Below are 27,827 nucleotides of genomic sequence, written 5' to 3'. Positions count from 1 at the left end.
AGTTTCTAGAAGTTTGGCTTATTGATTTTATGGAGAATATGTGTATTAGGTTCAGGGCTCATTTCGAGGGTGAACGTGCAGGAATGCAGTTCCGGAAGTTCCCCAAGGAGGTCACATGTCAGTTGGCCCTGCCCACCTGACTCTCAGCCATTTGGGGCCCGTTTCAGCCTGGATTGGGGCCGAAACGGCCCGGATCGGGCCTCTGACGGGTGGTGGATCACTCTCCCACTCAGAAGCAGGCCAATCCTGACCATTTGGGGCCCCTTTTCAGCCATTTTCAGCCCTTTTTGCCATTTTGGGCCCAATTTCGGCCCTGAATGGCCAAGATTGGGTCTAAATCAACCAGGATAGGTGATGTCAGGGGGTGTGACATATGCAAATCAGTTATGCTAATGACATACTCCTGGTGATGTCAAGGGGCTTGGTACAGGCTAATGATTTATGCTAATGAGTTCCTCCAGCTCTTTTTCTACAAAATGACCCCTGATTAGGTTTATTATGTTGTGTTATTATGTTTTAAATGACGTGATCCGCCCTGAGCCCACGTGCAAGGAGGGTGGAATAGAAGTCCAATGAAATAAATAAATTAAATACATACAATGAGAAGGTACTTTACAATGCATAGTCAGAAAAGTATTCTTTTTTACCTTTTAAAAAGGACTTCAGGTCAGAACTGTTTTCATGACTGTTTCCACGCTGTTAAAGTCATTTTAAGTTTACTCTTTTTGGTGCACCAAGTGCATGTTAGAAAGCATCCTTGAAAGGTTCATCGTGTATCTAGGTCATGATTCAACAAATCCTGGAAAATCTTCCAGAACTGGGTTGCCTATGAGACGCTGAGCTGTGACCAGAAAATGTGTTCGCGTCACCTCAAGATTCTTTCAGTGTGTACAAATACACTGAGACGGTCTTCAACGCATGGGCAATGTCCATAAGACTCCATCCTATGTTGCTCTTGGTGTACTGAACTAGGCAGACCCAGGTTCACTCTGAGCATATGTGACCTTGAGAAAGTCGCACACATTCATTCTAACCTAACTCACAGGCAGGGCTTTTTTTCTGGGAAAAGAGGTGGTGGAACTCAGTGGGTTGCCCTCGGAGAAAACGGTCACATGGCTGGTGGCCCCGCCCCCTGATCTCCAGACAGAGGGGAGTTGAGATTGCCCTCCACGCTGCTGGAGAGCAGGGGGTGGGGCCACCAACCATGTGACCATTTTCAAGAGGTTCCGGAACTCCGTTCCCCCCGTGCTCCCCATGAAAAAAAGCCCAGCTCACAGGGTTGTTCTGAGGGGGAAATGGTGTAGAGGAGACGGATGTAAGCCACTTTGGGTCACTGCTGGGGAGAAAGGTGGAGTACAAATGAAATAAGTACGTAAATCAATATATAAGAGACTATAATCTTGCCCTCATAATGTAAAAATGAAAAAGGATGGAAGATGTTACTCTACCAGTGCAATCCTAAGAAGGGTTACTCCAGTCTAAGCCCACTGATTTCCATGGACTTAGACTGGAGTAACTCTTAGAATTGCACTCTAAGAATGCACAGTGCCACAGAAACCCAACTGTGTGTCGGCATTTAATTCAGTGCAGAATTATGATTTGTTCAAAAAAGACAGCAACATACTTTTAACCAAAGCCCTTCTGTAGCTTAGCAGAGAATTGGCCACATATCTGACTTTTGCACTTGAAAGGACTCTGCTACCATCACCTGTATCAACAAGTAATAACCAGGGCTTTTTTTCTGGGAAAAGAGGTGGTGGAACTCAGTGGGTTGCCCTCAGAGAAAATGGTCACATGGCTGGTGGCCCCGCCCCCTGATCTCCAGACAGAGGGGAGTTTAGATTGCCCTCCACGCTGCTTGGTGGCGTGGAGGGCAATCTGAACTCTCCTCTGTCTGGAGATCAGGGGGTGGGGCCACCAGCCATGTTTTTTTTTATATAATAATTGTTTATTTTTAATTACTAATATCAAGACTACATACAGAAAAAGGAAAAAGGAAACAAGGGGAGAGGGAAAAAACAACATATAAAAACACAAACTACAACTACAAGTATTGCATTCCCTTCGTAAAACAATTGTTTAGAGTTAAACTTTCTAATATGCTATTAGATTGGTAGATCTTATAAAATACAAACTACAGTCAGGATCAGGTCTTCTTCCCCCCCTTGCGTCTTGGTCTCAGTTCTCTCTAAACAGCTACAATAGCTGCGCTCACTCGGGGCCACCAGCCATGTGACCATTTTCAAGAGGTTCCAGAACTCCGTTCCCCCGCGTTCCCCCTGAAAAAAAGCCCTGGTAATAACTCTCCTCCATTCAAAACATATGGCATCCCAAATATGTCTGCTCCTTGGCCAAACTTACGACCGGTTTTTGCCCGACTTTTTGTTAACTTCCTAACTATACTGTCCTCTTGACAGATGAAGAGCTGTTTAATCCCTAGCAACCCAGTGATGTGTTGTGTTTTGGCAAATGTCTTTCTCTAGTATGACTGGATATTGTGTGTTTTCTTTTGCATCTGTCAATTTAATTATGTTCTTGTCAAACTAGGCTTTTTAATAACTATGCAAGGGAATGAATCAGGATTGGTCAAAAGTTGCCAGGTATTTAGGAGAGCCATTGTTCCACAAGTTTCTGAGTTTGGCTTCTTTAAACAGAGACCTTATTGGGTTTTCATCATCAACTAAACACACACTAACTGTGGTCGAAGAAAGAGGTTAGGGGACCTACTTCTTCTAACTAGGATTTCTGGACTGAATTTTACCTGATACTCCATTACAACACTAGCTCTGATCAAAACTATGCCAAAATTTAATGTTTATTTTCTCTACATTTGCTTGGTTCTATATTTGTTCCTAGCCCTGACCTGGATAGCCCAGGAGAGTCTGATCTTGTCAGATCTCAGAAGCTAGGCAGGCTTGGCTTTGGTTAGTAATTGGATGGGAGACCTCCAAGAAAGACCAGGGTTGCAGAGGCAGGCAATGGCAAACCACCTCCGTTAGTCTCTTGCCAGGAAAACCCCGCCAGGGGCTGACATGTCAACTATGACTCGAGGGCAGGGTTTTGTCCATCATTTTATATCTGTTCCTACAAAAACAAATTATATCTATTTTAGATGTTTTACCCTAAGCAGTTCTAATGGATGTGCTAATGGTAGCAAAAACCTGTGGAAAAGAACCATTTTGTATCAGGTTCCATTGTACTTCTCCTTGGTGTATTACCCCAGGATTAGAGTCAGAAGAAAGGGAAGAAAGTGCTTCGCTCATCAGCTCTTTTCTTGCCATGGAACCCAGCATAGAACACACTAGATAAATGCAATACAATCAACCAACAGCCAGCCAACCTAAGAGCCACGATCAGATCTCCCAGCGTTTCTATGAGCCAAACTACAAGTGACGTCTTACACAGGTTGGACACTAGTCGGCTTCCCTCAAGTTTTGATGGGAAATGTAGGCATCCTGGTCTTGCAGCTGTAATGGAGAGCCAAGCTGTAAAACCAGGACGCCTACATTTCCCATCAAAACTTGAGGGAAGCTGACAAGTGTCCAACCTGTGTAAGGCATCACTTGTAGCTTGGCTCTATGTTTATTGCAGTAAAGCAACACCAGAGGCTCTAATTCTGATGAGAGCAGCAGCAGTGATGGGAGAGAGTTCAGCCCCTTCAGAGCGGGATGGAACAGCACAGGGTGAAGGATCAGTGACCCTCCTCCCCCTTCCTTAGTGACAATATTTGGTATTAGCCAGGCACCAAATACATACTAGGCACAAACCAGCTCCTTCTCTATGCAGTATCGATGCAAGTGCAACAGAGAAAAAGTTTGCTTCCTAATGGAGGAAGTCATGCCAAGTCACCAACACCTCACTTCTTACATGGGAGGCAGCATCCAGGCTTTGGGGGCAGTATGAAAATATAGGAATTGGCTGGGCTTGTTGACCATTGCAAGAGTGCTATGTAGGAAACAAAGGAGGACCTGGAAGCTCTCCAATCTCGCGACCAGCTTTAACCATGGCTTATATTCTTTGCAGCTTTCCAGCTGTGATAGGTTTGCTGCTTTTGATGCCGTTTGGCTGCTCTCTTGGGTCAGTTCCATATTGTTTTCAGCTACTTCTAGTAAAACATCAAGTGAGCTCTGCTGTGCTCAATGTCTACTCCTGCGTCCTTCATGATTGCCTGGACAGGAATGAGGGATGAGAAATGAAAATTCCAATACTTCTCCCATCTCCTAATAACAAGAACTGAACTGCCTCCCCTTTACTCAACACTATCCTGGTTGTAAAGAATGGTCACCCACCCCTACGGACACAAAACTGAAGGCGCCCACTCCTGCTGTTTTCTATTCCCACAATAAAGTTATGTTTGCTGCACTTCATTCTAATATCTGCCCCCTCTGCCCGCCCTGCCATTTAACAGGGACAGGACTACGGGTTCTGATTAACCAGCAAACCCACATGCAAACATGCCAGCTATGTCACTGTCACAGTGTCGCCAGTCCTCCAGCTCTCGGGTTGCCAGCCTCCAGGAAGGCATGGCGATCTCTCAGCATTACAACTGATCTCAAGTGTACAAAGAGGAACTCCCCCGGAGAAAATGGCTGCTTTGGAGGGTGGACTCTATGGCATTATACCCCACTGAAGTCTCACCTCTTCCTACTCTCCCCACACCCCAACCGAAAATCTCCACGAATTTCCCAGACTGGAGTCGGGCATAGCAGGCTCCCAACAGGCCCTTCTGCTATTAGTATGAAGCTGCAATATGTGCAGAGATGCTGTATGTTCTTCTACTACCTGCCTGGAGCCTGCAGCTTTCAGACATAAGAAATTGTGACCCCTCTCTACTCTTCCCCTAGGGGCATTAAGGGCCAACATTATTCTCACTTACTACTTTTCTCCAGGCCTAAATTACAAAGATAGAGTTTCACAGATAGCCAGCCACATTTTGCTTTCTCCCTAGCCATATAAAAAAACCGGCATGCCAACGCTACCTGCAGGCTTGGAAGGCTCTGCCACATTTAACTGACAGCTGTCTGCCTAAATACTTTTAAAGCAGCGGCTCTTCCTCCCCCGTTTCCCCATCCAGTTCCTGCCGTTGTCCCAGAAATACAAAGAGGCTGTTAAATAAGTAATGTTTGGTAGGAAGGACGGCTGAGGGGCAGGAAAGCCTGCAGCTCCCGCAAAGCAGCAGCTGCCAATCAGTGTCACCCTTAATAATGGGCGCAGTGGACTCCAGCTCAAGCCCTTAGTCCCAAGGATGCTGTCGCAGGCTAGTTTTTCCTGCACCGAAGTGTGCTAAATTCAAGTGAACAAAAAGACCAGCCGGAATTGCATTCTCCTTGTATGTATGACCCACTCGATTCAGTGCTGCAAATGAATTATGCCAATCGGATTACAATCGGATCTAGTTGTAGGAATATCAACAGAGGGGATAAACAGTCTGGAGAAAAGGGGCAGGCAGAGCCCGGTAGATGCCTGCTGGTGGTGGAGCAATTGACTGCCTCTGCTGCTGCATGTTGCAACTTTGGCTGTGAAGCCTGACAGCCAAGCTACAAGTGACGCCTGACACAGGTTGGACACTTGTCAGCTTCCCTCAAGTTTTGATGGGAAATGTAGGCGTCCTGGTCTTGCAACTTGGCTCTCCATTACAGCTGCAAGACCAGGATGCCTACATTTCCCATCAAAACTTGAGGGAAGCTGACAAGTGTCCAACCTGTGTCAGGCAGCACTTGTAGCTTGGCTCAGAGTGGGGGATGAGGACCATACATTTGAGAGGAAGATAGTGGTTAGAAGAAGACGGGAGTGGCATCTCAACGGTGGTGACTGTGGGAACCAGGAAACCAATTGTGTCTTTTATGGACTAGGGCCTTCCTTAGGTACCTCACTTGTGTGCCTAGAAGAGCTAAGCTGCTCAAAGCTTGCAGTTATTTATTTATTTGTTTGTTTTTAGTCCACCTTTCTCACTGAGACTCAAGGCGGATTACATAGTGTAAGATTAGTACAATTAAGTATCAAGGACATTTCTATAAACAATGCCAAAGGGTAAATAAACACTAGTTTACAATTAGCAATTACAATTAGCAATTATAATTAGCAAGAGTTGAAGAATTGCTGAAACAGAACTGACATTAGGACTGACATTAGACAACATGAAGCACAGGTAGTACACAGGCGTGCATAATTAAAGCAGCAGATAATAGGTAAGGAAACAGTGGGGAAGTCTATGGTCCCCAACTCATTAGCTAAGAGGAAAGGATGGAGGGGGTAGCTAAAATTGGAGAAGTTTTATACAGTTGATGAATGTCCACATTCTGACACAGATTTCCTACCATTTACTGAACACTGGGTTACTGTGGACCTTCATTATAAAAACACAACTCTACCAGATAAATACGTTAACAAACTGTTACGTTGATTTACTTAAAACTGGGGTACCTCACCTTTCCCAGCAAGCAAAGTAGCTTGCCTAAAAGTGTAAAACAATAAAACCATGTTACAGATTAAACAGCCATTGAAAATTCCAAATAAAATCTCCTGTTTCTAGCCTATAAATAAAACCTCATGCATATAATGTCAAAAAAGCCCTAAGGAGGCTTCAGCGGCCCTACAAACGGCTGCCACTGATAGCGCCTTCCTTAACTCCCCTAACAGACTGTTCAATAAAAGACGAAATAGTAAAAGAGTCCAGTAGTACCTTTGAGACTAACCAAATTTATTGTTGCATAAGCTTTCGGGAACCACAGCTCTGTTTGTCAGATGCATCTGACAAAGAGAGCTGTGGTTCTCGAAAGCTTATGCGACAACAAAGTTGGTTAGTCTTAAAGGCGCTACTGGACTCTTTTACTGTTTTGCAACTACAGGCTAACATGGCTAACTCCTCTGGATCAATAAAAAACAGTGGCATGACTGAACAGGCCCAGTACCTCAATCTCACAATATGTAATCCACCTTGAGTCTCAGTGAGAAAGGCAGACTATAAATAAATAAATAATGAGGAAAGGAAACCCTTACCGAGAGTCTGCCAAGAAGATCTAAGTGGTTGAGCGATCATACTGGAAGGAGAAGTCCCTCAAGGTTTATCAGTTGGCAAGGGCATGGAAGGATTTTTATTTACTTATTTGAAATATTTGTATCCTGCCTTTTCACCCAATTAGGGCCCTCAAGGTGGCATACATTATTAATACCCCTAGTTGTGTCCATGATACCACAGACTTCCTGAGGAAATTACAGTCCATCGACCATCTAGCCACCATGAATATTGAGTCTCTATACACCAAGATCCTCCAGCAGGATTGGCTACAAGCCATTATCCCTGAAAAAACCACAACAGATTTTGCCACTGAAGTCTGCATGTTTGTTCTCACCCTTAACTACTTCAGGTTTGGTGAGAACTTATACCTCCAAATCAGTGGCCCAGCTACGGACACCCGCATGGCTCCACAGTATGCCAACATTTTCATGGCGGACCTAGAACAACGTTTTCTGAACTCTTACCCATTGGCACCGCTCCGTTACTTAAGATTCACTGATGACATTTTTACTATCTGGACCCATGGCAAAAAAGCCCTCGAGAGATTTCACCAGGCTTTCCCCAACTTCCATCAATCTAACTATGAATCATTCTGCACAAGAAATAAACTTCTTGAACACCAGAGTACAGATACATGAGGGTCACGCAAGTACCACATTATACCAGAAACCAGCAAATTTGGTAAACGTACCTACATGCCTCTAGCTACCACTCCAACCACATCAAGCAATCCATTGTGAATAGCCAAGCTCTATGCTATAGTCGCATCTGCTCCAACCCCGCAGACAGAGATACTCACCTGAAGGATCGGCAACAGGTATTTTTGCAACTACGGTATCCTTCTGACATGGTGAGAAAGATGATCGGGAAGGCTAGAATGACACACAGAGTCAGGTTGCTACAAAACAAGCCCAAAGAAAATAACAGCAGAACACCACTGGTGGTCACGTACAGCTCTCACAACTTAAGCCAGTTCAACGCATTATTAACGACCTATAACCCATGCTGGATTGTGACACTTCACTCAGGCACTGGGAGAGGCAACCTTTCCTTGCTTACAGACAGCCTGCCCACCTAAAACAACTACTCACCTATAATGATAAACTACTTAACAGTAACATGGACTCCGGTACCAAGGGCTGCAACAAACCAAGATTGCTAACTTTGCTCTCATATAGATCCTAGAACAAACAAACAGCCCAGGCAATCCCGGTACAATGAGAACGCACTGGAATGGGAAAACCCACCCAGGGAAAACAACACTATTAAACTCAACACTATTAAAGTCAAACTTTTCTAATATTAAAGTGTCAATTGCTCAGAAGTGCTCAAAAGATCCTCTACAAAATTGCTCAAAAGGGCTCAACATCCTTCTATTCCAGTTGACTCATGTCAACTGGAAAAGAAAGAAGAATTCACTGATTTCAGAACTGGTAAGAATGATAATTTAACTTGGACTTTGTCCTGGAGTTTGTCCCGGAGTTACCTCCCTGATATTTGATGTCTCTGAGTGTCTTACACAACTAATATGTATGAATTATAAGAATTTAACTGTATATGAATATTGTAATTTTTGTAGAGGATGTTTTGAGCACTTTTGAGCAATTGGCACTTTACTATTAGAAAAGTTTGACTTTAATAGTGTTGAGTTTAATAGTGTTGTTTTTCCCAGGTGGATTTTCCCATTCCTGTGCGTTCTCATATAGATCCTAGCTACACCATCAGTGGACCCAATAACATCAGCCATACCATCTCAGGTTTATATTCCTGCTCATCCTCTAATGTGATCTATGCCATCACGTGTCAGCGATGCCCTTCCACCCTCTACATTGGACAAGCTGGGCAGTCCCTTCGACAAAACTTAATGGACATAAGTCTGATATCAGAAACCAAAACATTCAAAAAACCAGTGGGGAAACTCTTTAACTTTCCAGGACACTCAGTTGATGGCAGTTGAGAGCCAGTTTGGTGTAGTGGTTAAGAGCGGAGGGACTCTAATCTGGAGAATCGGGTTTGATTCCCCACTCCTCCGCTTGAAGCTAGCTGGGTGACCTTGGGTCAGTCACAGTCCTTCCAGAGCTTTCTCAGCCCCACCCACCTCACAGGGAGATTGTTGTGGGGATAATAATAGCATACTTTGCAGACCACTCTGAGTGGGCATTAAATTGTCCTGAAGGGTGGTTTATAAATCAAATGTTGTTGTTGTTGTTAAAAGTAGCAATTATCCTGCAACAGAATCTCAAAGGCAGGTTAGAAAGAGAGACTGCTGAATTACAACTGATAATGAAGCTCAAGACAATGCAGCCACCTGGATTGAATCAAGACATAGACTTCTTATCTCATTACCAATGCTGATTTCTCCACACCTAATCCAACCACACCTGCTATTGTCATTTACTGGTGATTGTCATTTACCTGCTATTGTCATTCGGCTTCTGAAATCACTCCTCTCTCCAAGATACAAGGACAGATGGACTCACATTCTAGCTGAATCTGAAGAAGTCAGCTTTGTCTCGTATGCTACAATAAATTTTATTAGTCTTATAGGTGCTACTGGGCCGATTCCAGACGGCCCTCCCCATCCCGAAACGTCACGCGTCGTTGCGCGGAAAACGCAAAATATCGGGTTTTCTCGCGTGAGTTTTGCACGACGTCGCGCAAAACTCGCACGAGAAAACCCGATATTTCGCATTTTCCGCACGACGACGCACGACGTTTCAGAATGGGGAGGGCCGTCTGGAATCGGTCCTGGTCACTTGATCTTTTCTGCTGCTACAGACAGACTAACACGGCTGTCCATCTTGATCTATCTACAGTAATTGTAGTTTCTGGACACTCTTCAAGGGCAGCCCCACACGGAGTGCACTGCAGTAATCTAAAGTAGATCTATAAACCATTAACTCAAACTTGCTGGCCATTGAAAACAGTCTGCAGAATGAGAGCTGCCCTCCACCTTCCACCTCAATTTTCTTCTCTCTGTTTTTTTAAAGGTGATCACTCTTTTCTTTGATGGAGCCAGCTTGACCTGCTGGGTTTCACGCTTTAAAAGAATATAAGGCTAAACGTTTGCAGCCATATAACCTGGTAAAGAAACCGGGGCTGTATTTAAGCACAGGTAAGTGTTAGCTTCTATACATTTACCACAACTCCATGGTTGCCCAGGTGCCTCCACTCAGTCATTCAGACAACTGAATGGGCTCTTTGTGCAACTCTCAGACATTGGCCATCTCAGGAAAATTTGAATAGTTGGGATGAATAAGGAAGGATGAATCAGTATGTTTGGCTTGTGCATCTGGGTGGATGAAGATGGAGTTCAGTATGACAGAAATGAGATTTGATTGGGAATTTGTTTTCAGTTTTTCTTTTAAACTGGGGAAGGACAGGGTTAAGGGAGAAATAATCCTCAAATGCTGTAAAGCCTCCACCAGAGGGAACATGAGTTATAATGCTGCCTCAACAGCCTTGGCTATGAAGTGGAATAAAAATAATTGAAACAGCTTTTAAATTATTTATCTCACTCTCACATGCTTGCCATGACGCTGAAGTGGAGACCATAACAGGGAGCAACAAAATGGTTAATTCGTTCACTTTCTTTTCAGAGCCCAGGCTTGAGTACTGAGGGGAGGCCGCCTTCCCTCACTGCTGCTTCCCTCACATGCCCCCTTCCCACCAGAACAGGGGGCTTCTCTCTTGAGGACGGAAGCAGAGTCCAGATTCATTGTTCTTGGATTTCCCCTGCTCAACTCCTGCAACGCCATTAATCTAGCATTACTGAGGCCATTTCCTCTTCCCGCTCCCTCTCCCCAAAGAAGCAGAGAATGACAAGGTAGAAGTTCTGCCTGATGAAGTGTCCCTCTGGTGGTGAGGCGAGGCGCCTGGAGTGATATATGACAGGGATAAAGTCGGGAGAAGGGTGAGGCAGCAATCGGCAGGGAGCGCCCGTAAATCCTGGGACTGACAGGGCCACAGATGAGTTGCTCACTTTGTGAGGGTGGGAAAGGAAAAGTTAAAATTTGATTTTGCCCCTGCCAGCAGGTAAAACGGCTCTGCTAGGAAGCAGACGAAGCTGGTATAACCAGCAACATCCATGGGTGTTCAATGAAACTAGACACACACACACACCCTGAAAACCTGCTTTACTGGCTAGTGCTCCCATCCCACTAAGCTCAATGCAGGCAAGGAGAGGCCCTGAAAAGGAATAGATGCTATTTCCTGAACTTTATACAAATTGTGCTTGACAGGTTCGCTTGTAGATGAGTACAATCTGTCCTATCATAGTGAAGAGATCTAAGTAAACTAACAGTCTGACTAGCTCCAAGTTGGGAAATTCCTGGAGATCTGGGGGGTGAAACCTGGAGAAAGTGGGGTTTGGGGAGGGAAAGGACCTTGGCATGGCATAATTCCATAGAGTCCATCCCCAAAAGTTGACATTTTCTTCAGGTGAACTGATTTCTGTGGCCTGGAGACCAGTTGTAATTCCGGGAGCTCTCTAGCCACTACCGGGAGGCTGGCAACTCTAAATCTGACCATCTTTTTTTTAAAAATTGCTCAGAGAATTAAGCATTCCCAATCTCCCCCAAATTACTGTTGTGTGAAAGCTGCCTTCTGAAACAGGTCCTGGCTAAAGCAATAGTCTATTCCTGGTGCCTGAACCAGACATCATGATATAAGTTTGGATAGTATTGCTGGAAGGAATCCCAACTAGGTGTCCTGTAGTAAGCCTTTTGGGTACTGTGGCCGTCGTCACACGGACATCTCTTCCATTAAATTTACAGCATATAGCGTCCTACCTGCTATCGGCACAGTAACGTTTCTTTGGGTCACCTAACGGCTCTTCGCGCCACCAGCTGTCCACACCAAAGCACTCTGTTCTGTTCTCTCTAACCGCGCAGAAGTAGCTCCTCCCCCCCCTTTTTTTATTTTTCTGGCGTTTAATTCCGCTATAACGGAATAACAGCATATAAACATTCCGTTAGAGCAAAACATCACGATCCTTTTGTTTTACCAACTTTGAAATTATATAAATAGCCCTTTGCCAGCAGAAAACTCCCTGTCTGAGGTGATCCCCATCGCTGAAGACTCTGCCATGGTGATTGAGTCATTTTTACTTCAGCAGAAAGTTTGCATTGTGTTATGTCGTTATGGCGTTATAAGGACATAATAAAATAAAAAAAGGGGAGTCGCAGGAAGAAATGGATTCTGGGATTGAAGGGAGGGCATAGGACGTTGTGAGGCGAAATACATCAATGTGAGGCATTCACACTGAGGCACAAAATAGCGCGACTATCAAGCACAAAGCAGAAAAGAGAAAATCGCTACAGTGTTGGAATAAGGTGGGTGTTTGCCGGGAAATAGCGCCATTTTAGCGCTAAATAAAAGCCCGTGTGACGACGGCCTGTGCCTGTCCTGGAGAGTCTATGCTTATTTGAGTACAACAAAGGACAAGAGTCCAGTAGCACCTCTAAGACTAACAAAATTTGTGGCAGGGTATGAGCTTTTGTGAGCCACAGCTCACTTCTTCAGTCTTATAGGTGCTACTGGACTCTTGCTCTTTTCTACTGCTACAGAGAGACTAACACGGCTACCCACCTTGATCTATCAGCAAAGGACAAGCTCATAAAGACTCCCCGAGACTTCCAAGACACCTTTCCCAAGCATGTATTTAAAAGGGGGGATAATTTCTTTTATATCTCCATACTTAAGGGCCAAAAGAAAGAGAAAAGTTTTTCTGCTTGTAATAGAACTAGGGGAAGACAACAAATGGTGTTGGGAACCTGCTATGAGACTGTGCTATAAATTGGGAAGTCTTTGGTTCAGATATGACAACTGTCATTAAACTGTTGCATGTGGTAAGCCACTTTCAGCCTTAGTCTTTTCCTCCGCTTCAGCTGCACAATGGGGATACTAATACCAGCCTAGCTAACAGAATTGTTGTGGATTATGATAATATAAATGAAATACTTTGAATACTTTTATTAGTATTGTTATTGGATTTTGCAAGGCAGAGTTCACAGATGTCAACCAAAATCAGCTGCTGAACAGAGGGGAAGGCAAGACACACACGTACACAATTCAGTCCCTCGCCATAAAGAATCCCCTTAACAAGGCACAAGATACAACCATGACATTTGTTTTGCACAAACAGTTCCATCTACTGCTGCAGATACGCATGCACATGCATACACACACACACCCAACAGACGCTGAATCTAACTAGCCCTAGATTGTACACACCGACGCCAAAGGAATGGACTTTAAAGCTCACCTGCTACATTGTTTTCTACTTTCCTTTCTATTCTTAGGACTTTTCAAAACTTTCTTGCCCATGTGAAATTAATTCACTGTTCCCAGCGACCCCATTAATGAAACTGTAATTGAGTTCACTGATCCTTACTCCCTACAAAGTCTCTCTTGAAGCTGTGCCTCTCCTGTGCATTTTGCTCCTGCATCTGCAAAAACATGGAATCAATCAATCAATCAATCAATCAATCAATCAATCAATCAATCAATCAATCAATCAATCAATCAATCTGTATAACCTAGAGCAAAGGGTGCAGAAAAGAGGAGCTGAGGAAGGTGGTTATGGAAAGAAACTTCAATCCAAAGTCTAGGACAGCAAGATCCGAGTGCTGCTTGCAGGAAAGGAGACCAGAGGCATGGAAGCTAATAGTTGAAGAAGCTGGGAATCCAGAAAGCAAGTTAAGCAGATAAGCAGATAAGCAAGAAAGCTCTATTGACTGAGATGCTGACAGGAGAAAGACTGGTAAGTTAGAAGCTGGAAACTTGGGAGATGCAGAGGAGGATCAGGCACCCGTCCCCGCAACAGTACTTTCCCCAGCTGATCTTTAATCCAGCCAGCAGGTAAGTCTTTATATCTTTCATCAGAAACACACTGACTCTCCAGCGTCACTTGTCTTGCCAGCTCAGGAGGATTGGACCATTATACCAAACTCCCAGAGGGAATGTCCTGTAGAGTCCAAGTGGCACAGGGAGCAGAGAACCTGTCTTGGGAGAGTCACACTTAGCTCAATATTTGAATGCATCCTACTTTAAACTTCTAGCTCCTGAGAAAGCAAAGAAGTCACCTGTCCAAGGACAGCACTACTGGGCATGATTTGAGGGAAACACGGAATATTGCAGCACAAATGGATAAAGCATGGAAGTGAAACACACCTGTATATGTACATTGCAGACGCATGCACTTGGAACATTTTTATTAGTCCAGGTTTCCATGCATGTTTTTGCTTCCAAACGGAACCCATTTGCTGTGGAACATGCAAACATCATGCCAACGTTCCCAAAAACAATTGTCACGTACAGCACTGCCCCCCCCCCAACTGAACAATCAAGGTGGTTAGTAATCCATCAAGAATGCTGCTCAAAATGTACAGTTCCACCTTCTCTATGCTGCCATGCCTCCCCATGCATATGAAACACAGGAACAGAGCAGAGCACAAAACATACACACTGCCATGCCTCACTTCAGGGGAGGATGTCAAGTACTGGAGCAACCACCAGCATCTGCCAAGCAGCTTTCTCTTGGCCCTATTATTAGGGGAATCAGGCAACAGACTCCAGCTCCGGTACAAAAGTTGAATACAGGGGAGGGAAGAGTTTTTGCTATCGAGCATTAGTAGTTGCATCAGCAAATGGAAGCAGCCTACCTGGAGGAGGGCAGTGAGTGAGAGAGAGAAAGAGGCAAGTGGAAAAGTGGGGCAGAACGCTGCCCAGATTGCCGGGACGGACGTTCACTTGCTTGGTATGTGTGTGCGCGCTCACGTGTGTGTCCTGCCCACGCCTCTACCACTGATGTGTCACAATGATGGAGTACAGGATGCATGCACTGTAATGGTTTCATCAACTTAGCTCCTTTTTATGAGAAATTTGTTCTGATCGGCCCGCTCTCCCCAGCTGCTGTCACTGTAACGGATGCCAGAGCAGAAAGAATAATCATCGCAGTAAGGAAACTTTGAAGCAGAGCAAGAGACTCCCCCGGGAGGGCTGAGCGGTGGAGGAACGCAGGGGAGGGAGCTCAAGATTAAACTGCTTTTGCAGCCATCTTAGAGCTAACATAAGGCCCATGTATCCTGCAGTCTGGGGTTAAAGATAAAGCTGGCCTCTTCGCCTCCGCCTAAGGACTCTAAGTACATGGCAATACTCAAAACACAGAGATAGCTTGGCCCAAACATGACATGGATCCTACAACTCTACTGCGGTCCCCTTCCAAGAACTGAGTAACAAACTTCCTATCCAGGATATAATATCCCTTTCATCCAAGTCTCTGCTTTCCCTTTGCTGCAGCTTCACCAAAACTATGCTCCAGTCCCACTGCCCTGCTTCTATGCTCCAGTCCCCCTGCCCTGCTTCTGCAGTTTACCTATCCATCCCATCAAATTCCTCCCAGGTCTACCCTCACAACCCCTGCCATCTGAGCCCCAGCCTTCCTGGTCGGGCCAGAACTCTAGCTGATGTGAATTTCGCTTGTTCAGATTGCTAATGTCTGGGAGACCTTTTATATCAGTGTTATCCAGTCTCCAGTACCCACATCCTTTTCAGAAATGGCTTGAACGCAGGCTTTGCAGACAGCAACTTGCCCTTCAGGATTCTTGGCAGGCAGGCGAACAGAGGTAGAGGTGAACACTTTTCCACAGGGCACCTCGTTGCAGTTGTTGGCTTCTCTGAGCTTCTTCATCATCACATTAAAGAGGCAACCTGCCAGCTCTTTCTCCCCCAGAAGGGACTTAGTAAATGTTGCTGAAAAATAACAACCCTCCTGGCCAGCTGATACCTTGGCAAAGCCTATGCAAGACATGCCATTTAACAAGAAGAAGAGAATGTGGGTTTTTTGCCAGCAAAATGTAAGGCAGAACAGAAATGCACGGGACAAGATGGAACAACTCTGCAGCCCTGGGCTGTTTGCACATTTCATGCCACATTTCACACTTCTTTGCAGGCATCAGATGGTGAAGACATGCACCCATATACATCCAGGGCTGCCCTACACTTATTTGCTTTTCAGGGTCAGTGGTTAGTACCCCTCAGAGCAGAGGGATACGAGGGAAAATGCACTGAAATAGCTTTCTGAAATAACTTAAAAACACAAACACTGTAGGTTCTACCAAATGAGAGCAGGGGTCCTTTTTTCTGCATACACATCCATATGTGTACACCGACACCTATGTACAATTTACAAAAACTATATCCCATTTTTCGGCCGAAACAGCTAACAATTAAAAGCAAAACATTACAAAACACATCATAAAAACAGTTAAAACCAAAAATAAACTAGCAATTAAACTGTATCGCAAGAAGGAGAGATCAGGGCTTTTTTCTAGGAAAAGAGGTGGTAGAACTCAGTGGTGGAACTCAAGACCACACAATGACGTCACTTTGGGTCAGCTGGAACAAGGGGGGAGTTTTTTAAAGTTTAAATTGCCCTCGGCGAAAATGGTCACATGGCCGGTGGCCCCGCCCCCTGATTTCCAGACAGAGAGGAGATTGCAGAGGGCAATCTAAACTCCCCGCTGTCTGGAGATCAGGGGGTGGGGCCACCGGCCATGTGACCATTTTTAAGAGGTGCTGGAACTCCGTTCCACAGCGTTCCTGCTGAAAAAAAAAAGCCCTGGGAGAGATCATTGAGGGAATGCAAAATGAAACAAAAATGTCTTCATGCACTGATGGAAGACAAGTGAAAGAAGGGGACAGTCAAATGTCCCAGGGGAGAGAGTTCCATAATTTGGGTGCCATGACCAAGGCAACCCACCTAAATGCAGAAGGCAGGGATGCCTGAAACAGGGCCTCAGAGGATAATCATAGTGATCAAGTAGGATCAGATGGGAGTAGGCAGTTGTAATGATTTTAAGTATGTGTGTGTGTCTTTAAATGCTTGGTGTAGTACAGATAAAGAGTGAGGGTGAAAGAGAGGGATGAGTGAGTGAGATGATTGGTTGATGACTGAGAGTGTGGGCGGAGATTTTCAGTTACTGAGAGGAGAGAAAAGATTCATTCTGCTTTCTGGTTTAGACAGGCAAGCTGTGTGCAGCCTGAGAGTGTCTATGCATTTCTAAGAAAAATATTGATTCTGGTTTAGACAAGCAAACTGTGTGTGCGCCTGAGAGAAAGTCTATGTACATTTGAGTGAGTTATTGATCTATCTGAAGCAGGAAAACTGTGTGCCTGAGAGCCAAGCTACAAGTGACGCCTTACACAGGTTGGACACTTGTCAGTTTACCTCAAGTTTTGATGGGAAATGTAGGCATCCTGGTTTTACAGCTTGGCTGTCCATTACAGCTTCAAGACCAGGATGCCTACATTACCCATCAAAACTTGAGGGAAGCTGACAAGTGTCCAACATGTGTCAGGCGTCACTTGTAGCTTGGCTCTCAGAGAGAAATTTTATGTATATCTGTGTGACTGAGCCTATGATAAGAAACTTTAAGAAATGAGGACTATCTTTGAAACCACCAAGCTTAAGTTACAGTGTGAAATCAATATGCTTCTTGTAAAAATTTATTTATTTATGTCAATTATAGTCTACTTTTCTCACTGAGACTCAAGGCGGATTACATAGTGTTAGATTAGTATAATCAGTAGCAACATCATTTCCATACAGTATCAAGGACATTTCCATAAACAATGTTATAGGATATATTGTCGAAGGCTTTCATGGCCGGAGAACAATGGTTGTTGTGGATTTTCCGGGCTGTATAGCCATGGTCTTGGCATTGTAGTTCCTGACGTTTCACCAGCAGCTGTGGCTGGCATCTTCAGAGGTGTAGCACCAAAAGACAGAGATCTCTCAGTGTCACAGTGTGGAGAAGATGTTGGCAGGTATTTATATCTACTCAGGAAGGTGGGTTTGAGCTGAGTCATCCTGTAAGTGTTTCCCAGGGTGTGGAATGCTAATGGTTACTCCAGAAATGAAACCAGAAGAGTGATTAAACCAAGGATAAATCAAACAACTAAGGAAAAACAGTCTCCCAAAGGAAAAGTGTTTTTGCCATATATCAAAGGAATCACTGATCAGATGGGAAAGCTTATGAAAAAGCACAACTTACAAACAGTATTCAGACCCACCAGAAAAATACAACAGATGCTACGATCAGCAAAAGACAGTAGAGACCCCCCTCACCTCTGCAGGAGTATACCGCATACCCTGCAGCTGTGGACAAGTTTACATTGGGACTACACAGCCTAGCATCCAGACAAGAATAAAAGAACATGAAAGACACTGCAGACTTGGCCATCCAGAAAAATCAGCAGTGGCTGAACATAGCCTAACTCAAACAGGACACAGTATCCTATTCCAGGACACTAAAATACTGGACAACACTTCCAACTACTTCGTCAGATTGCACAGGGAAGCCATTGAAATTCATAAGCATAAGCATAATTTCAACAGGAAAGAAGAGACTTTAAGAATGAATATGGAATTTAAAAAAGGTGTTGGTGATTGGAATATATGCACCTAATGGAGCAAAAGAAAATTTTTTTGAGGACTTGGGAAAACAACTGGATGAACTATCTTATGATCAGATAATTTTAGCTGGAGACTTCAATGGAGTTACCAACTTGGATGAAGATAAGAAATCAGGAACTGCACAAAAGAAAAGAGGATTACTACCAAAGTCTTTTTTTGCAATAAAGGAACAAGAGACTTTAGAAGACGTGTGGAGGAGACAGAACCCCAAAACTAGACAATATACATTTTATTCTGCAAGACATTTTACTTTATCACAAATTGACATGATCTGGGCCTCCAAAGACTTAGCGTTATGGACTAAAGATGTGGAAATAATGCCTATGGGTAGGCTCAGATCACAACCCAATTATGTGGAGATTTGGGGAAAGAAATAAAAGAAAAGGATGGAGAATAAATGAAGATCTTTTGCATGAAGAAGAAAACATTGAGTTGTTACGAAGAGAGACCAGATTCTTTATACAACATAATATGAATAGGGAATGTTTCGACTAATAAGGTATGGGACACTTATAAAGCAGTGACCAGAGGCATACTAATGGATTTAAATGCAAGAGCTAGAAAGAAAAAAGAGGAGAAGAGGTTAGAGATTATGGAGAAAATAAAAGCCAAAGAGATTCAACTTAAGAAGAGACCAGGAAAAAAGAAGATATATCAGGATATTAAAATCCTACAAGAACAATGGACGGCAATGAATAACAAGGAATTGGAATGGAATCTTAAGAGAATGAACCAGAAGTCGTTTGAGGGTGCAAACAAGCCTGGGAAATATTTGGCATGGCAACTGAAGAAAAGAAAAGAGAAGAGAATCATAAATAAAATTTGTGAGGAGAATAAGACATATTTGGAGCAGGCAGCCATTAGTAGAGCTTTTTTTAAATTTTATGCAAAGCTGTACCAAAAAAAGGAAGTGAATAAAGACTCTATAACGAGGTATTTGGAAAAGATGAAGCTCCCTGCAATTTCTGAAAGCTGGAGAGAAAAATTGAATAGGGAAGTGACGGAGGAGGAAATAAAAGAGGCAATTCAGTCAACAAATTTAGGAAAGGCACCAGGTCCGGATGGACTAACAGCTAAATTCTATAAAGTAATGGCTAATGAACTGGCGCCTTTCCTGAAAGAAGTGATTAATGGAGTCATGAGAGATCAGAGGATCCCCGATACTTGGGGAGAAGCTAATATATCATTGATTCCTAAGGAGGGACAGGATTTGACCAATGTTAAAAATTATAGACCAATTTCGTTGCTGAACAATGATTACAAAATCTTTGCGAAGATTTTGGCTGAGAGAATAAAAGGATGGATGTCTGAATTTATTGCGGAGGAGCAAGCTGGATTTTTGCCAAATAGACAAATCAAAAACAACTTAAGGACAGTTATAAATGCTATTGAATACTATGACAAGTGTTGTGATAGAGAAGTTGGTTTCTTCTTCGTGGACGCTGAAAAAGCATTTGACAACTTGAACTGGGACTTTATGTTTGCCACTATGGAGAAGCTGCAAATGGGAGAAAAGTTCATACGAGCAGTGAAAGAAATTTATAGGGACCAGAGTGCAGCAATTGTGGTGAATGATGATGTGACTAAAAAATTAACAATAGGTAAAGGTACAAGACAGGGTTGCCCTTTGTCACCATTGTTGTTTATTTTGGTTTTGGAAATATTGATGATTCAGATACGGGAAGATGATGCAATCCGAGGAATAAAAATAAAAGAGTTTTCCTACAAGGTCAGAGCATTTGCGGATGATATAATGTTAATTGTGGATGACCCAATTGAGAACATGCCAAAGGTAATGGAGAAAATAAAGGAATTTGGAGATTTGGCAGGATTTTATGTAAATAAAAGGAAGTCAAAGATACTATGTAAGAACATGACTAAACAGAAACAACAAGAACTAATGGAAATAATGGACTGTGAAGTAACAAATAAGGTGAAATATCTTGGTATTGAACTAACTGCGAAAAACATAGACTTATTTAAGAATAACTATGAGAAATTGTGGATACAAATAGAGCGAGACTTGATAAAATGGAATAAGTTGAATTTGTCATGGTTGGGAAGAATTGCAGCAGTAAAGGTGAATGTATTGCCAAGAGTGATGTTCTTGTTACAAACAATTCCAATTATCCGAGACTCCAAACAATTTGAAAAATGGCAAAGGAAAATATCGGACTTTGTGTGGGCAGGCAAGAAACCTCGTGTGAAAATGAAAGTATTGCAGGACGCTAAAGAGAGAGGTGGAATGCAGCTGCCCAATCTAAGACTATATCACGAAGCACTATGTTTGGCATGGATAAAAGAACGGATGACGTTGAAAAACCGCAAGTTATTGGCTTTGGAGGGATACAAAAAAACATTTGGATGGCATGCATATTTGTGGTATGATAAAGTAAAAGCAGACTCTATGTTTATACACCACTATATCCGGAGAAGCCTCTTCAGAATTTGGAAGAAGTATAAAAATTACCTACAAGATGGAATTCCTTCTTGGGTGGTTCCGTATGAAGTAATAGATCCGAGAGCTGTTGATAATGAGCAGCAATGTTTAACCTACAAGGAGATAACTCGAGTAGAATTTTCAAAATTGAGAATAAAAACAGAAGAAGAGCTGTCTCCATGTTATGGATGGTTTCAATATAGACAGATCAGAGATCTTTACAATTCGGACTGTTTGAAAGGAGGAATAAGAATGGAGAATTCAGAATTAGAAGATGTAATTTTTCAAGAAGGTAAAAAGGAAATTTCAAGGATTTATAAAGTACTTTTAAAATGGTTTACAGAGGATGAGACAGTAAAAGTCCAGATGGTGAAGTGGGCTATAAATTTTCACAAAGAAATAACAATGGAGGCGTGGGAATACCTGTGGAAAACGATTTTGAAGATTACAACATGTACAAGTATTAAAGAGAAGGTCTACAAAATGATTTATCGTTGGTACTTGACACCAAAGAAAATTGCGCTAGGAAATATTAATATGTCGAATAAATGCTGGAAATGTAAAAAACATGAAGGATCATTATACCACATGTGGTGGACTTGTGAGGTAGCGAAGCAATACTGGGGAGATATAATTGAAGTAATTAATGAGGTTTTGCAAACCCAAATAAATAAGAACCCAGAATTGCTGCTACTGAACTTGGGAATGGAAGATGTTCCAATGCAGTAGAGAACACTGTTATTTTACATGATTACAGCAGCAAGACTTTTATATGCGCAGAAATGGAAAGTACAAGAAATACCAACTACAGAAGATTGGATCTATAAATTGCTATACATGGCTGAGATGGACAAAATGACAAGAAAACTTAAAGATCTTGATCCAGGACAATTTAATGCAGATTGGGAGAAATTGAAACAATATCTAGAAAAAAAATGGGACGTGAAAGGGGAACTGTGGCAGTTCGAGAATTATTGAAATGTAATAGAAGAAGAAGAGAGAAGTGACTTTACCGGGAAAGGGGGAATATAATTATAGAAATCTAAGCTACCATTGGGGTTATGATAAAAGTAAAAATTATAGAGTATTAAATAATAGATGTTTTACTATGGATATATAACATATATAAGATTAAGCTAGCTAGATATTATGTACAATATATAGTTTAAGTAAAGAGTATATAATATATATTTGAGTATAACAGTTACTTTATAGACTTAAAATAAGCTCAGAACAAGAAAAAGTAAAAGATGGGTGTGTAATAGAATATTAGAGTTTAAGTTAATATTAGAATTAGGAGGATTGTGAAAAGTAAAGAGTTTAGATAATCGGAAAGTAAAATGGATGTAATGTTACATTTTTAATATCTTGATTGCTAATATATATGATTATGCTAGCATTATCTTAGGTAGAATATATGGTTTACCTGAGGTATTTAAAGGGAAACTTGTACCATAGAGATATAGAGATATTTTTAGTAGAGATTTAATAAGCTTAGAGAAAAGAGTATTAAGTGTGTGTTTAACAGGGTATATGAGATATTAAGTAATTAAGTAATAAAATAGACTAAGGGTTGGAAAACTGTTGGAAGTCAACTAAAAAGGGGGGAGGAAAGGGAGGGGGTTAGAAATAGACTTACAAGGGGGTAATGAATGTGCTGAATGATATTATAATCTAATCCAATACAAATTAAAAAAAAAAAGAATGAATAGAGCATGGTTTCCAGTCCTGAAAAACACCAGGCTAACAAAATACTCTACATTCTACAATAGCCCTGCAGAGAAGATTAGCATATCAAGCACCAATCCATATGCAAAAGAACTTCCTCAGGATACAGTGAAGCCTCCCTCCATTAGCATTCCACACCCTGGGAAACGCTTACAGGATGACTCAGCTCAAACCCACCTTCCTGAGTAGATATGAATTACCTGCCAACATCTTCTCCGCACTGTGATACTGAGAGATCTCTGTCTTTTGGCGCTACACCTCTGAAGATGCCAGTCACAGCTGCTGGCGAAACGTCAGGAACTACAATGCCCAGACCACGCCTATACAGCCCGGAAAATCCACAACAACCAATGTCATAGGATAAATAAACACAAGTTTACAAAGACATAGCTTTAGCAAGGATCCAATAACGTAATCCATTCTAGGACTGACATTAGACAACAAGAAGCACAGGTAGTACATCGGATTACATATTTAAAGCAACAGTTAATAAACATAGTGGTGAAGTCTATGGTCCCTAACTCATTAGTGAAGCATCTGAGACCCCCTCCCTACAATACCGCCCTCCTATCTGAATAAAAGCCCTTTTTGAATAATTCTGTTTTGTATTGTTTGCAGGAAGTCAGGAGAGTGGGGGCTCTCCTGACCTCCTAAAGCAGGTCATTCCACAGGATAGGGGCCATCACAGAGAAAGCCCATGTATGGGCTGCTGTTGATTTCGCCCACGTGCAGGCTGGCACCAGCAAGAGACCCTGTATGGATGAGCAAAGCTGCCATGGAGGGACATAGGGAGGGAGGCGGTCCCTTAGGTAACCTGGGCCAAAGCCATGAAGAGCTTTGTATGTAATAACCAATACTTTGAATTGAGCACAGTAACTGACAATGGAGTGACTGTAAGATGGGAGTATGTTATGTCTCCCAGAACACAAAGTAGCCCCCCAAATAGCCACTGCTTCCCTAGCTACAGTTCAGCAATCAGGCATTTATCCTCCCTGTCAAGAAAAAAGCAGTGCTTAGGCGGATCCAGAATAAACATGACAGAAAAGAGAAGTGTAAGCAAAGGGTTTGGGGGTTTTTTTCCATCCCAGAGTATATGTTATTCCGATATCCCATTCCTATCCTCAGGGCCACATAGTCCCATGAAGAAGCCTGACACTTGGGCACGGTATTAAAGGGGAAATTTAAATCAACTATCTTCGAATATAATTCCTGGTGGCAGCAATCTTCCCAGAGGGTGTAAGAAGAGGGTTAAAGGCAAAATCTAACTGAAAAATAGAGAGGGTCGTAACAGCAGTCCTTAACATATATTGGTCCAAAACTGTATAGAGCTTTAAAGGTCAGTACCAGAACTCTGAACTGAGCCCAAAAACAAACTGGGAGCCAGTGTAGATGGACCAAGACTGGAGTTCCTCCAACCCAGTAGAGGGCACAGTCTGCTAGGCAGCTGGAAGCTGGCACCAATAACCACTTTCATTCCACCCATTAGCACCTTTTCCGTAAACATGTGCAGACATTTGAGTTATGTTACAGCCAAAGCATATGCGACTATCTCAAAGCATCTGCTTTGCATTCTTTCCAAATCTTTTATTATTTCTCATTGTGTTGGGGAGAAGAGCGGAAAGAAAAACTTCCCCGGTGCATCTCAGCTACAAAACCATTGCTAAGCCAGGCACTGAAGCAGGTTGCTCTGCAGCAAACATCACCACCTAATCCCCACTAAGCACTAACCCCTTCATTGGAAGCAACGCTTGATGAAAAGCAAGGAGGAGGGTCCTCTGCATCCTCGTGTTCTGCTTCAAGCTACTAAACGACCAGCCAAATTTTCAAGCTTTGTGAAACTGCTGCCAACTCCGGAATTCCTGTTACCTTGATTTCTGCATGCAGATCCTCTTCTGTAGATACAGTCTACCAGACAACAGCAACAGCCGTGCTCAGACATACCCTGGGATGGCATGATGCAGCAGGATCGAGTAAGTAAATCTCTACTTAGGCATACTCAAGGTGGCAGAAATACATATAGGGAAAGATACATGTTTGTGAAACATTCCTGCATTAACTCTTTGTTTTCCAAACCGGCACGCCAGGTTGCACTGGCATGGATCAAATGTATCAAATCACCTAGAATGAAACAGCTTCTCACATGGACCGGTGCCCGCGCATTTCTATTTTTGACAACTTCCACATCACAAATGTAATATTGGGGCCTGTAAGTATGGAGCCAGAAGATAGTAAAAGCCTGGAGATGCGGCTAGGGTTGCTATCCTCCAGGTAGTGGCTGGAGATCTCCCGGAATTACAACTGGTCTCCAGGCCACAGAGATCAATTCACCTGGAGAAAATGGCTACTTTGGAAGGTGGACTGTATGGACATGCCATGCCAAGGTCCTTTCCCTCCCCAATCACCACTTTCTCCAGGTTTCTCCAGGTTTCACCCCCCAGATCTCCAGGAATTTCCCAACTTGGAGCTGGCAACCCTAGATGCGGCTGACAGATTGCTCAACACCCCAACCAAGCTTCAGGGGCTCTTGGAAGAGATTCACTTTCTGGACCCGTTTCAATTTGGAACAGAGACTGTTCCAAATTGGTTTATGACCTTTACCAAGAACTAAATGGGGAGGGTGTGACCCTGCTAGATAGTGGCCTTTGATACCATTGATCATGGTATCCTACGGCTGCCTCTCAGTGCTGGGACAAAGGGGCACCACGTTACAGTGGTTTAAGTCCTATGTGGGGAATCAGTCCCAGAAGGTGATGCTGGGGGGGCTCCTGCTTTGTCCCTCAACTATTTGCCTATGGACTCTCACAGGGCTGTAGCACAGTGGTTAAGTGGTTCGGCTGTGAATCAGCGCTCTACTGGTTCGAATCCCACTACTGCCATGAGCTCAGTAGGTGGCCTTGGGTAAGCCACTCCTCTCACCCCCCGTTCCCCAGCTGTATTGTGGGGATAATAATAACACTGACTTGTTCACCATTCTGGGTGGGGCACTAATCTGTCTAGAAGAATGGTATATAAGTGCTGCTGCTGCTGTTATCCCCCATACTAATTAATATTTACATAAAGCCACCAGGAGAGGTCATCAGGACAAATATGCAGATGATATTCAGCTCTACCTTTCTGTTCCACCTAATTCTGGGGCTGCTGTAGATGTTCTGGAGCTTTGGACCAGTAATGGGCTGGAACAAGCCCAACGAGTGAACAAGCTGAAGCTGAAGCCTGACAAGACAGAGGTTTGGGTGCTCAAGAGCAATAAGTAATTTTTAAAAAGCAAATGCTGTTTCTAAAGAAAAAAATGCAATGCATCCTCAGCTAATTTTAGACAGGGTTTTGTCTTTGGGCACTTGCTTTGCTCAGAGCCGAGGCAAACTTTCAAGAACGAAGCAACAGGTTTCAGTGTTCTCCTTATCTGGAGAAGAATGGAAATGGGGAGATGGGGAGGGGAATCCAGAAGGCAATAACAAACAGGAAACGACCATGTGCCAAATACGTGCTGACCCTTAGAAACCAGTCACCTATTTGATGAATTTTGTCTTGGCTCTTGAGGGTTCCAGTGGATGTTGCTATTCCTTTGAAGTATGCATGGACTTTTTATAAAATCTTGGTATAACAACAGAATTTGAAAATGTATTAATTTCTCAGTACAGACTGTTCTATAGCAACCATCCCTCAAACATCTAGCTTTAGCCTGTGGCCTATATTTGTACACCATTCATGCTTAAGTAGTCTAACCAGTACTAGGCAGATCATGAGAGGGAGGGCAGGAGGGGTTACACTGGTGCTGAGTTCTCGTCATCCCTTCTTGCAGGCCCAGGGTAATGCCAATCATGACCTTGGGGTCAGATAGAAATTTTCCACAGACCAGTTGGGATCCTGAGGGTGTTTTGACATCTTCTGGGCATGGAGCAAGGGTCACTGGGGGTGTATGGGGTGGGGAAAATGGTTGTGAATTTCCTGCATTGTGCAGGGGGTTGGTCTAGATTACCCTGGAGGCCTGGAGATCCCTTCCAACCCTATGATTCTATATACTAACACAGTGGATTTGAATTGTTGAATATTTCAGATTAAGGTTCAGAGTTAACCCTACAATCCATTTGGTGTTTTCGCAAGTTGCCCTAAGAACACGGGGCAGCTTGACCTTTAGTACTATAAATAATGCACGGCTGAAAACACCATTTGGGAAGGTAAAAGGAGAATCCAGTCCATGTCCAGTCAGGCTTAAAGCCAAAGTCCAAGTTTTGGTTGCCTAACTCAAATGAAAACTAATGAATATTGAATGGAGACTAATTGAACTCCCCTTTTGTTAGCAATCAAGCTAAATGGACCTAATTAAGTCACACTCTGTGCTAACACTCTTAGGCTGTTCAGATGGAAACAAGTTTTAAAAAGTGATTAATGAGCAAGATGAAAACCATTTAAATTAAGCTTCAGTTGCAAGAATAAATACAAAGGAGATTTTAAAGCAGCAGCGTGCAAGCCATGCGTATACACAATGCATCTGTAACCTACCTCAACTCCTCCGGATGGAGCAAAATAATTCAAACGAGAATCTAACAAAGGCGCTGCAGAAGCATCTCACAGCTGGCTTGGAACAACTGACCTGCCAGGTCTAGATGTGCTAGGTGACAGTTAGTGCTCTGACCACCGTTTCCTGGCCCGCCCACCTCTCATTTAGCATGCATTCTAAACTAACTTTTAAATCTCTCTAGTTTCTCAGCCCTGATCACATCCTTCTAGATTCCTGCCCATTTCTGTCATTCTGATGGTAAAAAGTAGGTAAGGTAAAGGTAGTCCCCAGTGCAAGCACCGAGTCATTACTGACCCAAGGGGGGACATCGCATCACGACATTTTCTTGGCAGACTTTTTGGAAGACTTTTTATGGGGTGGTTTGCCATTGCCTTCCCCAGACGTCTACACTTTACCCCCAGGAAACTTGGTACTCATTTTACCAACCTTGGAAGGATGGAAGGCTGAGTCAACCTTGAGCTGGCTACCTGAACCCGGCTTCTGCTGGGATCGACCTCAGGTCATGAGCAGAGCTTGGACAGCAGTCCTGCAGCTTACCACTCTGCATCACAGGGCCCCATCATTCTGATGGTACCAAACTTAATTAGATCCTATCTGTCACGATGTACTTCTAGGGATGTCTGCCAGCTCCTCAAGAAAA

This window comes from Eublepharis macularius, chromosome 4 (assembly GCF_028583425.1).
Source record: "Eublepharis macularius isolate TG4126 chromosome 4, MPM_Emac_v1.0, whole genome shotgun sequence".
In the NCBI taxonomy this organism is placed as follows: Eukaryota; Metazoa; Chordata; class Lepidosauria; order Squamata; family Eublepharidae; genus Eublepharis; species Eublepharis macularius.
This window is presented reverse-complemented; position numbering follows the sequence as displayed.